The 12,381-nt window shown below is 50.2% G+C and overlaps 1 pseudogene; it reads right to left on the reverse strand.

Moving 5' to 3' along the window:
* Positions 1-574: 574 nt before the first annotated feature.
* Positions 575-2,916, reverse strand: LOC124671110 (annotated as a pseudogene).
* Between the last annotated feature and the right edge of the window lie 9,465 nt (positions 2,917-12,381).

Here is a 12,381-nt window from a genome sequence, read left to right on the forward strand (position 1 = left end):
TGCATAGAGATGGTGGCGTACGTCGTATGAGTCCTACACAAGACCGATCAATAAGACGCTATGGAAAACGAGGTGCCACGCTAAAGTTTAAATTTTATGGTAACCAGTTATTTAAAGAACTTGATGCTAGGTCAGTTGGCCTCTTCCCAAGGGATCCCTCTTGAGGTCCCAAGCAAGAATCCTACGTGGGGATAGAGACTTTCCTAGAAGCTTCTGTTGATTTTCCAAGTGTTTCTAGAACTTAGTGAAAATAAGTTTAATGATACTAAAAAATGGGGTATTATAATCCACAATAATATATCAAACATACTCTAATACAAAAAAATCAAGGTAAATGAAAAAAATCGTAAATACCACAATAATATATCAAACATAGTCTCATACAAAAATCATGGTAAATGAAACAAAATCGTAAATGAAATAAAATCAATGTTACAAAACTCAATAAACTATAACCATATGAAATCAAAATAAGAAAAAAAATGCACACATCACACAATGAGTCAAGACAATAAAAATATCACAAGCAAGGACCATCCATAAATAGATATATCTGGAGATCCTGTCGGACCTCTCAACTTTGGCCCGACTGCACTACGAGATGGGTGGCCATGCGGTATAAGCCAATATGTGTGGCCAGGGCCCAAAGCATGGTGACAAACTCGCCTCCTTGTACTAGCACCTTTTGGTGCCCTTTGATACGATCCTCATCACTCGATGGCGCCACATAGACGACAAGCTCCGTCCATAGGTCGGCCAACATCTTCCACACAGCTCCTTGGTCGTTATTCGCAACTACTACTAGTGCTTTAGCCAGTGTTGCCCCATTCTTCACCATCTTCTTTTCTGTCCAGATTCCTTGTGCTAGCCCAGTTTCCATAATCTTGTCAACCCGGAAACGCCGACGTGTAAAGTAGTACTCCCCGCACCCGAGCTTGGCCTTGAGCTCCTCCTTGACAACTTCAAACACAGCCTCGGTCTTCTCCTCGTTGTCCGGTAGCAGTTCCGGGTGGAAGGCCACTAGGTATGCGCAGTACTTGGATAACGTTGTCGCAGCTTTGCACATGGCTGCCCCGTCCTTGCTCTTAGGTGGGCACCTATCCTCAAAGAGGCTGGTGGCGATGTGCCATGTGAGGATGACCTCGGAAATGCTCTTACTCTCGCACGCCCATGAGAGACTGGACATGTGATTCTTCTGCAATGCGGACTTTCCATTGGTAAGACCATCACCATGATCATGTGCCAAGAGGTATTCCTTGATGGAATGCTTCACTTTGGTCGGCACGGGCACAGTTCTCACCATCAAGGAAAGTGTGGTCGGTACCCCAAATATGACTGGCCAACGAAGGTTCAACACAGAGAACTGCCTAAAGCAAACACTCTCATGGCTCATCTTACTCCGAAGCCACATGAGACGACGGAAGGTGCCAGTAATGGTTGGGCTCACACGCCATCTGGGATTGGATGCGTAGTTCCCGATAAGTGATATCATGAACCAGTTGGAGAGGAGGAAGACAAGGAACTCCCAAATTTCCTCATAGAAGAAGATGATGAAGAGAAGACATGTGATGGAGAGGTCTACCAAGGAGAAAAAGGTTTGGGGTGATGTTCTAGCACCGTCCAGGAGGCATCTGGCCAGTGTTGGTAGGCCAGAATGTAGGGCGAAGTTGTCAGTGTGGATGCTATAGAACGCATAGCTCACGTCCCCATAGCCACAAAGAATGATCGTCATGAGGCAAAGGCCAAACACGGCGATAGGGAGCAACAAGTAGTTTGCGAGTAAGAAGAGGGGGCTGGCCATGACAACTGGGACAACGGAGTGGTAGTACTCACAAAGAAAGTTGAGCTCGTCGTTCATTAATTGGAACAGTGCCTCCTCCGAGCCCTCGCCATTCTTGCACCTGCATAGGCCTCTGAAGATGAGGTTCTTGCAGTCGCGGGCTTCCTCCTCCTTGATCTCTTCCAGATGTTGGATCCTTCTCCGAAGCAGCTTAAAGAGTGCAAAGGAGAGGCAGAGCCTCCGAGGCGTTGATCACGGTCGAAGTCGATGAAGGTCCGGTCACTCTCGTAGTCGTCATCTAGCTGCCAGATTTTACTTACAGTGATGGCACTAGCAGGACCATCCAAGTCCAAGTTCAACTCATAGCCATCTGTCGTGGCTTCCTTCACCATGTAACCTTCCCCTGTCACAATGTAGTTGCACCTCTTCAATAGCTCTTCTCCAGAGAGCAGCGGCGCAGCAGCGCCCTCCACATCGATGGCCCGTTGGTCAGCTTTGAGCATTTGCTCCATGTAGGAGGTAATAAGCCGGGCGTTCTTGCCATGGACGTAGGAGCGTTTTGCGACCTCAGTGAAGGCAATCCTTTGCACCACCTTGATAGCGCAAAGGATCCAGAGGATGGCGAACACCGCCTTCCGCCCAGCACTCCGGATGTTGAAGAAGACGAGGCTGCCCAGCCACACGACGCGGCCGGCGCGCTGGATGGTGCCCGAGTATCCCCGCCACCGGATGTCGTCCACCTTCTTGCGGAGTAGCTCCACGAGAAGCATCCATATAAGGATGAGTCCCGCCCGCAGGGAGAAGTCATTCGCGCCTGTGGAGGCCGAGTGTGATGACGTCATCGCCATGGCAGCGCCGGCGTTCTTTGCCTCGGAGAAGAGGTAGGACATGACGGGGAGGAAGAGCGAGAGCGCCGAGGTGAGCACGAGGCGCACCTTGGGGTCCAAGATGGCACTCGCGTCAGAGAGGCCGCTGAAGAGGTTGAGGTTGAAGAAGAGGCCGGCGAGGACGAACATGATGACGGAAGCGGACACCATGGAGGCCTCATTGCTCTTGTCGGTGTAGGACGAGGTCAGGTTGGTGATGTATGAGTGGATGGATGGATCATTGCACGTGACATTTTGTTGGAGTACCATACTTGTTGTTGGCCAGCAGCTTCCAGTAGCTCAGCTTACCATACATACACTACGATGATTTTTTGTGAAGCAACAAGGTCAATATCAGGTAGCTATATGCTATGACTGAGAAGAGCATCACGTACGTCCCAAGTTTCCTTTTTGTACCAAAAAGGCGACATTGATTAAGCAAGAATTAAGTAGTACCATGCATGATACTCAAAGTGAAAGCACAAGATGATGATAGGACTGGTCATCCATCCCGACAGCACAAGATGCTAACTTGCTACGCTAAAAACAAGGTACCAAAATTTCCGTGACAACAAGTACATGACATAGCATCGAACATAAGTTGTGCTCACTCCAGGTATGTAGTGATTTTTGAATACTCACGTAAGGCTGGACACGAGCTGGCTCGGCCAGGCTCGGTCCGAGCTGCTGTTTGGCTCGCCCTTTTTCAGCTCGGCTCGGGCCGGTTCGTTGGCGTTGTGACGCAGAAAAATGAGCTCGGCTCGAGCATTGCAGAAGCTCAATGTGGCTCGGACTAGCTCACTAGCTAGGTGCCGGTAGTCACTCCTAGGCTGGCCCCACGGTGGAGGACCATGGGTTAGAGGTGACCAAGTGGCGAGCGTTGGGCGCGTGTTTTTGTGGTGCGACCTTGACCATCAGTCTTGCGCTTGGGTGGCCTGATTAGTTGCAGGCAGGGAAGGTACAGAGTTGTACCCATGGGTCACCCGATTAGCTGATAAGTAGGTGCGTTCTCGCGTACTAGACGCCACCAATTATACACCACGGTAGCATGATTTGGAGCTCACCTGGCCCAAGGCCAAGGCCCAAATCCGTCCTTCCACTTGAACGCCCACGCACACGCTGTCATGGACGCTCCCGTAGTACCACTCCCGAGCGCGATGCTCTGCTCCTAGATGTGTTGTCGCGCCGCCGTCCCGCATATCTACTGGTCCCAATGCCCCCTCTAGACAGAGCATAGGGGCAAGGAGTTCGACGGTGCCATCCCGCTACCCCACCGGTGGTGCCCATCTCCACAGACGCAGCCCCATTTCTCCGACGATGCACTCTCGCTACTCCACAGACCAAATACAGCATGCATCTCCCAGACGCCGACGTCCTGCAACTCCCATACGTCACCACTGTTAGCTCATAATCTTGATTGTATCTGCATTAGTTTACTTTGTTCTGCATGTAGCTAAGAGTGTTTTCGTAGTAGTCCGTTGCAGTCCGACATGGTGCTCGTGTGATTCGTGCAAAGCCGGAGGAGTTTCACCGATGTACGGATTTGCTCCGTTCATGGTCGCCACTTCAGCGTTTGGAGGACCGAGACCTCTTTATGGAGGTGTCTACACGGTTGAAGAACACGGCCAAGGAGTTTATTTCCCAATATTGGTGGCTGCATATTAGACGGATCGAAGCCAACGAAGCATAGTCTAGTTTGGCTCTTTCGATCGACCTTTTATATTTTATTTGTTTAGACTTGATACTCGAACGACTGTGTGCATCTTAGTTATGCAGAGGTTGGGTGTAATGCTTGAATTTTGAGTAATGAAGCGCCCTTTATCGAAAAAAGGAGAAGTGCCTCTCGGCAAAGCTAGTTGTTCTTCTCTCTTGAGTGTGTGTGGGTGTTCTTAGGAGAAACAAGAGAGTGAGAGGAAGGAGAAGAAGAGGGGCTGCGAGAAGCAGCCCCAAAAATTTGGTATCGGAGCGAGAAGGTCTTGGAGGCATATGGCGATGGCGGCGCGATGCCACTGCAGGTGACAACGGTCGCGGTCGTGGCGGACTCCATGCGAGGTGGAGGTCAACGGAGCAGGGAGGAGCTTTTCGGCAGTGTGATGCCGCTAGCCGTCGGGCGTAGTGCGATGCCGTGAGGAGGCGATGGTGGTGTGATGTTGCAGCGACAAGGCGACGGTGTGACGCCGTCACGAGGAGAGTATGTCGATGATGAGACGGCTCTTCTCTGAAACCCCATGGAGAATTGGGAATCAAGGTTAGGGGATGATTGTTAGCTCATAATCTTGATTGTATCTGCATTAGTTTACTTTGTTCTGCATGTAGCTAAGTGTGTTCTTGTAGTAGTCTGTTGCAGTCCAGCATGGTGCTACGTGTGATTCGTTCGAAGCCAGAGGAGTTTCAGTAGGAGCGCAAGGTGAGATGCCGAGTACCGTGCGAGACGGTGGTGCATCCAAGAGCTGGAACAATTACAAGATGGTCTGCACGAGAACTAGATTCGGTGGTCACCTAGAAGTGGAATTAGCTAGTGTATGACTAAGTAATTTGGCTAGATAGATTAGGACGTGCATGTCAGTAGCTGGTGGAGTTTGCACGAGTAAGGAAATAGTCGCACACATCCTGGACGTGAGCGTATGAAGTGGATCAAGCAGTTAGCCCCTGGCCGTGCTAGCTCGTGTATATATGTGTTTCATTTAGTAACGGAAAAGTAACAGTTCGGGCAGAAAACAATGTAGTCTATTTTCTCATCAAGGAGAAGTGTCTCTCGGCAAAGCTAGTTGTTCTTCTCTCTTGAGTGTGTGTTGGTGTTCTTGAGAGAAACAAGAGAGTGAGGAAGAAGAAGAAGAAGAAGAGGGGATGCGAGATGCAGCCCCAACAATTTGGTATCGGAGCGAGAAGGTCTTGGAGGCATACGGCGATGGCGGCACGATGCCGCTGCAGGCGACAACGGCCGCGGTCGTGGCGGACTCCATGAGAGGTGGAGGTCAATGGAGCGGGGCGGAGGTAGTCGGCGGTGTGATGTCGCTAGCCGCCGGACGAGGTGTGATGCCGTGAGGACGAGATGGTGGTGGGATGCTGCAGCGACAAGGCGACGTTGTGACGCCGTCACGAGGAGAGTATGTCGACGACGAGACGGCTCTTCTCTGAAACCCCGTGGAGAATTGGGAATCAAGATTAGGGGATGATTGTTAGCTCATAATTTTGATTGTATCTGCATTAGTTTACTTTGTTCTGCATGTAGCTAAGTGTGTTCACGTAGTAGTCCGTTGCAGTCCGACATGGTGCTACGTGTGATTCATGCGAAGCCGGAGAAGTTTCAGTAGGAGTGCAAGGTGAGAAGTCAGTCGTGCGATGCGACTCATGGTGAGATGCCGAGTACCGTGCGAGATGGTGGTGCATCCCAGAGCTAGAACAAGTACAAGATGGTCTGCATGAGAACTAGATTCGGTGATCACCTAGAAGTGGAATTAGTTAGTGTATGACTAAGTAACTTGGCTAGATAGATTGACGTGCATGTCAGTAGCTATTAGAATTTGTATGAGTAAGAGCATGTCTAACAGACCCCCTAAATTTCTGCCCCGTATAACACGAGTAGAGGGCCCTGTATTCGATTTTGATCGGCCCAAAACTCGTCCGAGCTAGCAGACCCCGTATCTCTAAACTGTAAAAAGGCATATTGCCAAATCAATTTTTTTCCCCTCTTCCTCCTCCTCTCCTTCTTCTTCCTCCAGCCACATTTTTGCACACCTGAATCAGAACCAAGCCGGTCCAAACACAACAAAATAAATTCACGATTGTTCTACTTTGGGGATTGTTCTAGGCAGAGATTTGTTTGCTCCCAGAGACGTGTACACAATCAAGTCAGGCGGCAGAGACGAGCTGAATTGAGAGCCAGTACACGAAGCAATGGAGCATGCCAATACACGAATCGGCAGAGACGAGCGGATGATGACACGCCCGCCACAGAAAGCGGGCCGCTCCCTGGCTTCCGCGTCGCGCTCAGCGGGCCCCTACGCCGCCATGTCCGGCTGGGACGCCGCCTCCCGCTCCGCGCCCTGCTCCTGGCGCCGCTCCCCGCCCTCGCCTCGCCCCGGCCCCGGCCGCCCTCGCCTCGCCCCGCCCCGGCCCCGGCCGCCCTCGCCCCGCCCGCCCCGCCCCGCCCCGCCCCGCCCCGCTAGCGCAGTAGCGCCGCCCCGCCCCGCTCCCGACCGCGCTGCGGCCGTGCTCGCTCCGGCTAGCCCCGCCCCGCTCCGGCCATGCTCGCGCCGGCCCCGGCAGCAGCTAGCCCAGCCCCGCCCCGGCTGCAGCTCATCGAAATTTAGCCGGATTCCGGCTAGGCGAATCGCGAAAGCAGTTATTTCCTGAAATTTCAGCCCGCCACGAGTGGGGGGTTGGCCCTGTATTTGGCCTCCCATCCCGCACAAGTAGGGGACGAAGACCCGCCCCGTAATCGAAACCAGTAAAAATCGAAGCGGGGGGCGTTTTTACGGGGTCTGCTAGACGGCCGGGTAGAGCTCAAACCCGTATTTTGGCGGTTATTATACGGGTTTGGGTGTTTTAAGGGGTCTGTTAGACCTGCTCTAAGAAAGTAGTCGCACACATGAGCGTATGAAGCGGATCAAGCAGTTGGCTTCTGGCCGTGCTAGCTGGTGTATATATGTGTTTAATTCAGTAATGGAAAAGTAACAGTTTGGGCAGAAATATTGTAGTCTATTTTCTCATAAAAGAGAAGTACGTACCTCTCGGCAAAGCTAGTTGTTCTTCTCTCTTGAGTGTGTGTGGGTGTTCTTCAGAGAAACAAGAGAGTGAGAGGAAGAAGAAGAGGGGCTGCGAGATGCAGCCCCAACAACCACGTTATCCACGGACGCCACTGCATCTTCCTGGCCGTATGGCTGCTGCTTGCTGTTGGAGTGTTAGCGTTGGTTTTCTGGCCGTATGGCCGTTGCTCAACTGCTCAAACATATTTATTTGTGTAATCGTGTGCTAGAGTTAGACTATTACTCAATTTGAACTATTACTGTCCGTGCGATACTACTAATTTGTGTGGCTGTGGCCTGCTAGGCTGCTACTTATTTATGTGACTACCGATATGTATGTGGGATACATTTGAACACTTGAAAATGTCAATGTGTTGTGCTTGGTAATCTAAAAGTGTTGCTATTTGATGTGTTATCTGCCTTGTCTGGTCAGGTAACCCGTCGGGTTTGGGCATGGGTTAGATCTTAGACCCATGGGCAGGGTCGTGGGTAGAGAACCTCACCCATTTATTGATTGGGCATGGGTCTAGGAGAGTTCGACCCGTCCAAACCCAACCGATTGCTAGCTTGAGTTGGAGCGGTCAAACGTCCAGCGCTGCGACTGGAGATGCTCTGACATCTTATGAAGTCGGGAAGGCTAGCTACTCATGACACAACAGAATTTCCCAAATGAGTGAAAGAGTACTACAAATACATGTAATTAGTACTTGTGATATACTATAAATTCCTCGTATCAATCGGAGCAGCAAAAGGAGTGATAATACATAGTGGTTAGTGTGGAAGACAATGTTGTTGTGAAACTGCAGTTGCGGTTAGAGCACGGACTCAAGGTTCCGGTCTTCAAAGATGAATGTTCTCGTCTTGTGCTTGACCATCTGCAGCTTTTCTTTATTTCCCTGTCCGTTGACAATCTCCACACCAGTGAGGACGGCTGCCATGTCAACAAGGTTGTCAGCTTCAAAGGGAGACCCATTGTAGATGGAAAACCATTTGGCGATGCAGAACCTGTAGTTCCCCAGGTAGAGCAGGCTGCTGTCCAGGAGCGACCACGACCACCCGTCCTGGGGCGGCAGGCAGAAGCCTCGCCACTGGAGCAGAACCTTGGGCGGCGCATCGGCACCCTGGAGAGGAGGAGACGGGAGGTCGAGCGCAATGAGATTGTCAGGGTTGTCGTCATGGAAGCCAAAGTAGAGGTTGTAGAGCTCGGGGACTTGCAGGGCACGTCCGACGAACGGCAGCTTCCAGGTGCCGGCCTTGGTCCACTCGTGGCTGTCGGTGTGGAAGCAGTAGGTGCCAAAGGCACCAGAGAAGCAGATGGTCTTGCCGTCGGGGAGCAGGGTGTGGGACAGGATGGCCCCATTTTGTTCGCCAGTTAAGTAGGGTGGGCCTGGCAGGTCGAGCCAGCGCCAAGCCATGACATGCGGAGCGTCGCAGTAGACTAGAGACTTGAAGCTGCCGGAGTTGGGCCCGTTGATGGCGTAGAGAGCGTCGGGGCGAACGGCCTTGTTGGGGTTAGTGACGCACAAGGAGATGGGGATAAGCCACTTGCCACCGTTGTTGATGGGGGGCAGAATCTCGGCGGAGTCATCTTGGGCGTCGTACAAGAGGGTGCCCCCGCCGGAGTCGGCCACGACGACCTTGCTGCCAGCGAGCCCGTAGAAAGGCAGGAAATCCAGCGTTGAGTCGAGCACGCGGGATGATCTGAACCTCATCAGCGGCGAGGGAAGATCCAGCGTGCTCTCGGCCATCTTCTTGTCTCTGCCCCGCCGCCTCTGCTGCGAATCTTGCGCCGCTGCCTCGCTTGGCGGAGGAGTAGAAGAGGTTCTCCTCGGGCTTCATGCGGCTCAGCCAGTAGGAGCCGCCCCCCGCATGTCCATCATCACCAGGTTCAGGAACCGCCGCTGCATCGTCTCCTAGCTAGCTACTTCAACATCCCAAAGTACAAACGAAAATTTCAATACACAAATTTAACCTACAGCAGACATGCAGATCGGATCAAGGCTTACCTTCGGACGAAAGATGCAACAAGACCTTCAACTAAGGCGGCGACGCGGGGTCAAGATTTCATTAGGGGAAGCGAGCTGGCGGCGGCGATGAGGGCTCGAGTTGGAGATCTACGTCTAGCTGCTCGGCCAACGTTAGGTAGTGTTAGCGCTAGGAATAGGGCGGCCGATAGCTAGCTTCCTATCGGACCTCTCTTGCGACATACTAGGATTTGTTTTGCCTGACCGTCTGATTGCCCAGAAAAAACGGGAGCCTAGTTTCCATGGTGCTACCTAAGCCTACTTTACTGGGATTTGCGGCATTAACCAATGCTTTTTTTTGTATGGAAACTCATGCAAATTACGTACAGTACTACTATCTATGGTATTTTGGAAAGTAATTTCAGGCTTTATTAGGAAGCAAATTTTGTCATTTCTTATTTTGGTTTCCTTTAATAAAACAACGAATGTGCTTCTAACGGTAGTGCAACAAAATTGTGCTTCCATGGTGAACGAAATTTTGTGTGATTTAATAGAAATATGTGTCTTATGACAAAAAAGAAATGTTTCAGAAGCATGACAGTACCCTTTCATCGATTGAATAATGGGCCACGCTGAGCGTCCCCTGGGGGATCTAATTTCAGATCCCCCGGATCGGCAGCCGTACGATGGAGCCTCTAACAGCCGTCGGATCGATCGAAACGTTACCTTCTCCCGCTTTTGCTACCATGCATGCACTTGTAGCAAAAATTTCCCGTTTGTAGCAAACACAGAAATCCGCACGTCCTTCGGGCTAGAGAGAGGTTGGAGCTCCCGCGACGCCGCCGCGACGCCGCCGGCGGAGACGGCGCACGACTAGCCGGCGACAATCAAAGCAGAGAAGACCGCATCGATGGCGCACTCTGCTGAGATCCGTCCTCTACCCAAACGGAGAACCTAGTCGTGCTTGCACAGGTTGGATCGAGCTCCTCGTCAAATCCAGATCTCGGCCGTCGTTTTCCGACGGGATCCTCGAGCGGTGGCGCCGGAGTTCCGTCGGCGCAACCAAATCGAAGTACCTACAACAACCCTCCTGTGTATTTCACTCAAGACCCGGAGATTGAAGAAGCTGCTCCATCGGTGAGTGTATTTCCGCGATTTTTTCCACTATTATTGCTACTTTTGATTTGATTTCCTACTGCAATTATATGCTCCATCGGTGATTTGATTTGCAAATCACTAAGGTTCTGCTACTTTTGATTTGATTTCCTACTACACTTTTATTGCTACATATACTACATATGGTTCTGCTACATGTGCCAAGCTGGGGTAGCTAAGCGATTAATTTGATGGACTATGCGGTGTTATAGTTGGTACATCGATAGTCTTGCTAGAAGATAGTGCTACATTTGATAATGCTAGTGATTTGTTCTGGTTCTGCTCCTGGATTGTTGATAGATTGTGCAACAATTGCTACCAGCTATTGAACATATGGTGCTACACTTGCTACACATTGAATTAGAATTGCAAAATAAAAATGTAGCAATGTACAAACAAAATTTAAGTGTGCATGATAAAAAACTTATGCTACATTCTAGTATGCATGAATAATTTGATGCTACATGGTGTAGCAAAACTATTGTTAGCATAATACTGTGTTTCAGTTGACACTACATTTTAGACAAATTACTTGAACAAGTGAAGCTCGGGAATATGCATACATGCAGGTTTTTGTTGCTGACAGCATCTTGAGGGGTTTTGATCTGAACAATGCTGCACCAGAAACAAGTTCTGCACCAGAAAGCAGTGCTGCTGGAAAATTTGTACCAGGACCTCATAGTGGACAAGCTGGTTCTACTGCAAGTGTAGCTCAGGATTACGATGAAGAGATATTGTCCCAGCCTATGGTACCATATGTTGGCCTGACTTTTGATGATATAGAAGAAGCAAAAGAGGTGTACAATAATTATGCATACAAACTAGGTTTTGGTACACACATTGGCAATACAAAGTACGGCCACAGCGCGACATGCGCCAAAAGGTACAATTCTGAGCAGAGTTTTCGAATGTGTTCATGCTGGCAAACCTTTTGACGGAACAACTAAAACTGCTAGAAGCAATTCAGAAGGTTTTGTAGCAACAGATATGAGCAGCTTCAGTGCGCAGAAATCAAAAGGGAAATAAGCCAAGGAGAAGATGGATGTAAAAGACACAAGACAGGGGAACATAGTGCTGCGACATGACTGCAAAGCGCACATGGTAGTTGGCATGCGTGCAGGAGTTTGGACAGTCACAGTTTTCAACGCAGAGCACACACACCCAATGGTGTCAATGATCGGGAGAAGACGGTTCTACCGATCACACCGGAAGGTCCCAAGAGGAAGATTTCCGATTCTTTGCAAACACTTCACAACCAGAACATATCTACATCAAAAATAATGGGAGCCCTAGCGAGATGTCCGTGGTGGTGATGTGAGAGGGCTGCCATATGTCAAGAGGGATGTATCAAACATCCGCACAATGCTGCGAGAAGCTGTGACGCTGCGAGATGTCAGCCCGACAGTTGAGTACTTTGAGAGGAGAAAAGCTGAAAACCCAAATTTCTTCTATGCCACACAATTTGATGAAAATAATGCGGTAAGAGCACCGTTGCGGGTCGACGGAAGGACTAGATCGTTTGTACCATAAGTATAAGGATCTGTGTGTTCTTTGACACAACGTTCGCACAAACCGGTATAATATGCCGTTTGCTCCTATAGTGGGAATCAATAACCACACACAAACAATTGTGTTGGGCTGTGCTCTGCTACCGAGATGAATCAATTGAAACATTCGGATGGGTTTTTGAGCGTTGGATGATGGCAATGGATAACATGGCACCGGAAAACATAATGGCTGACCAAGATAAAGCAATGGCAACGGCGATTAGCAAGGTGTTCCCTACCGCAACTCATAGATGCTTGCTTTTATCATGTTTTGAGTCTTGCTAGGAAAAAGCTTGGGCCAAACTTGAGAGAGGAAATCCA

The sequence above is a fragment of the Lolium rigidum genome, chromosome 7 (assembly GCF_022539505.1).
Source record: "Lolium rigidum isolate FL_2022 chromosome 7, APGP_CSIRO_Lrig_0.1, whole genome shotgun sequence".
Classification (NCBI taxonomy): Eukaryota; Viridiplantae; Streptophyta; class Magnoliopsida; order Poales; family Poaceae; genus Lolium; species Lolium rigidum.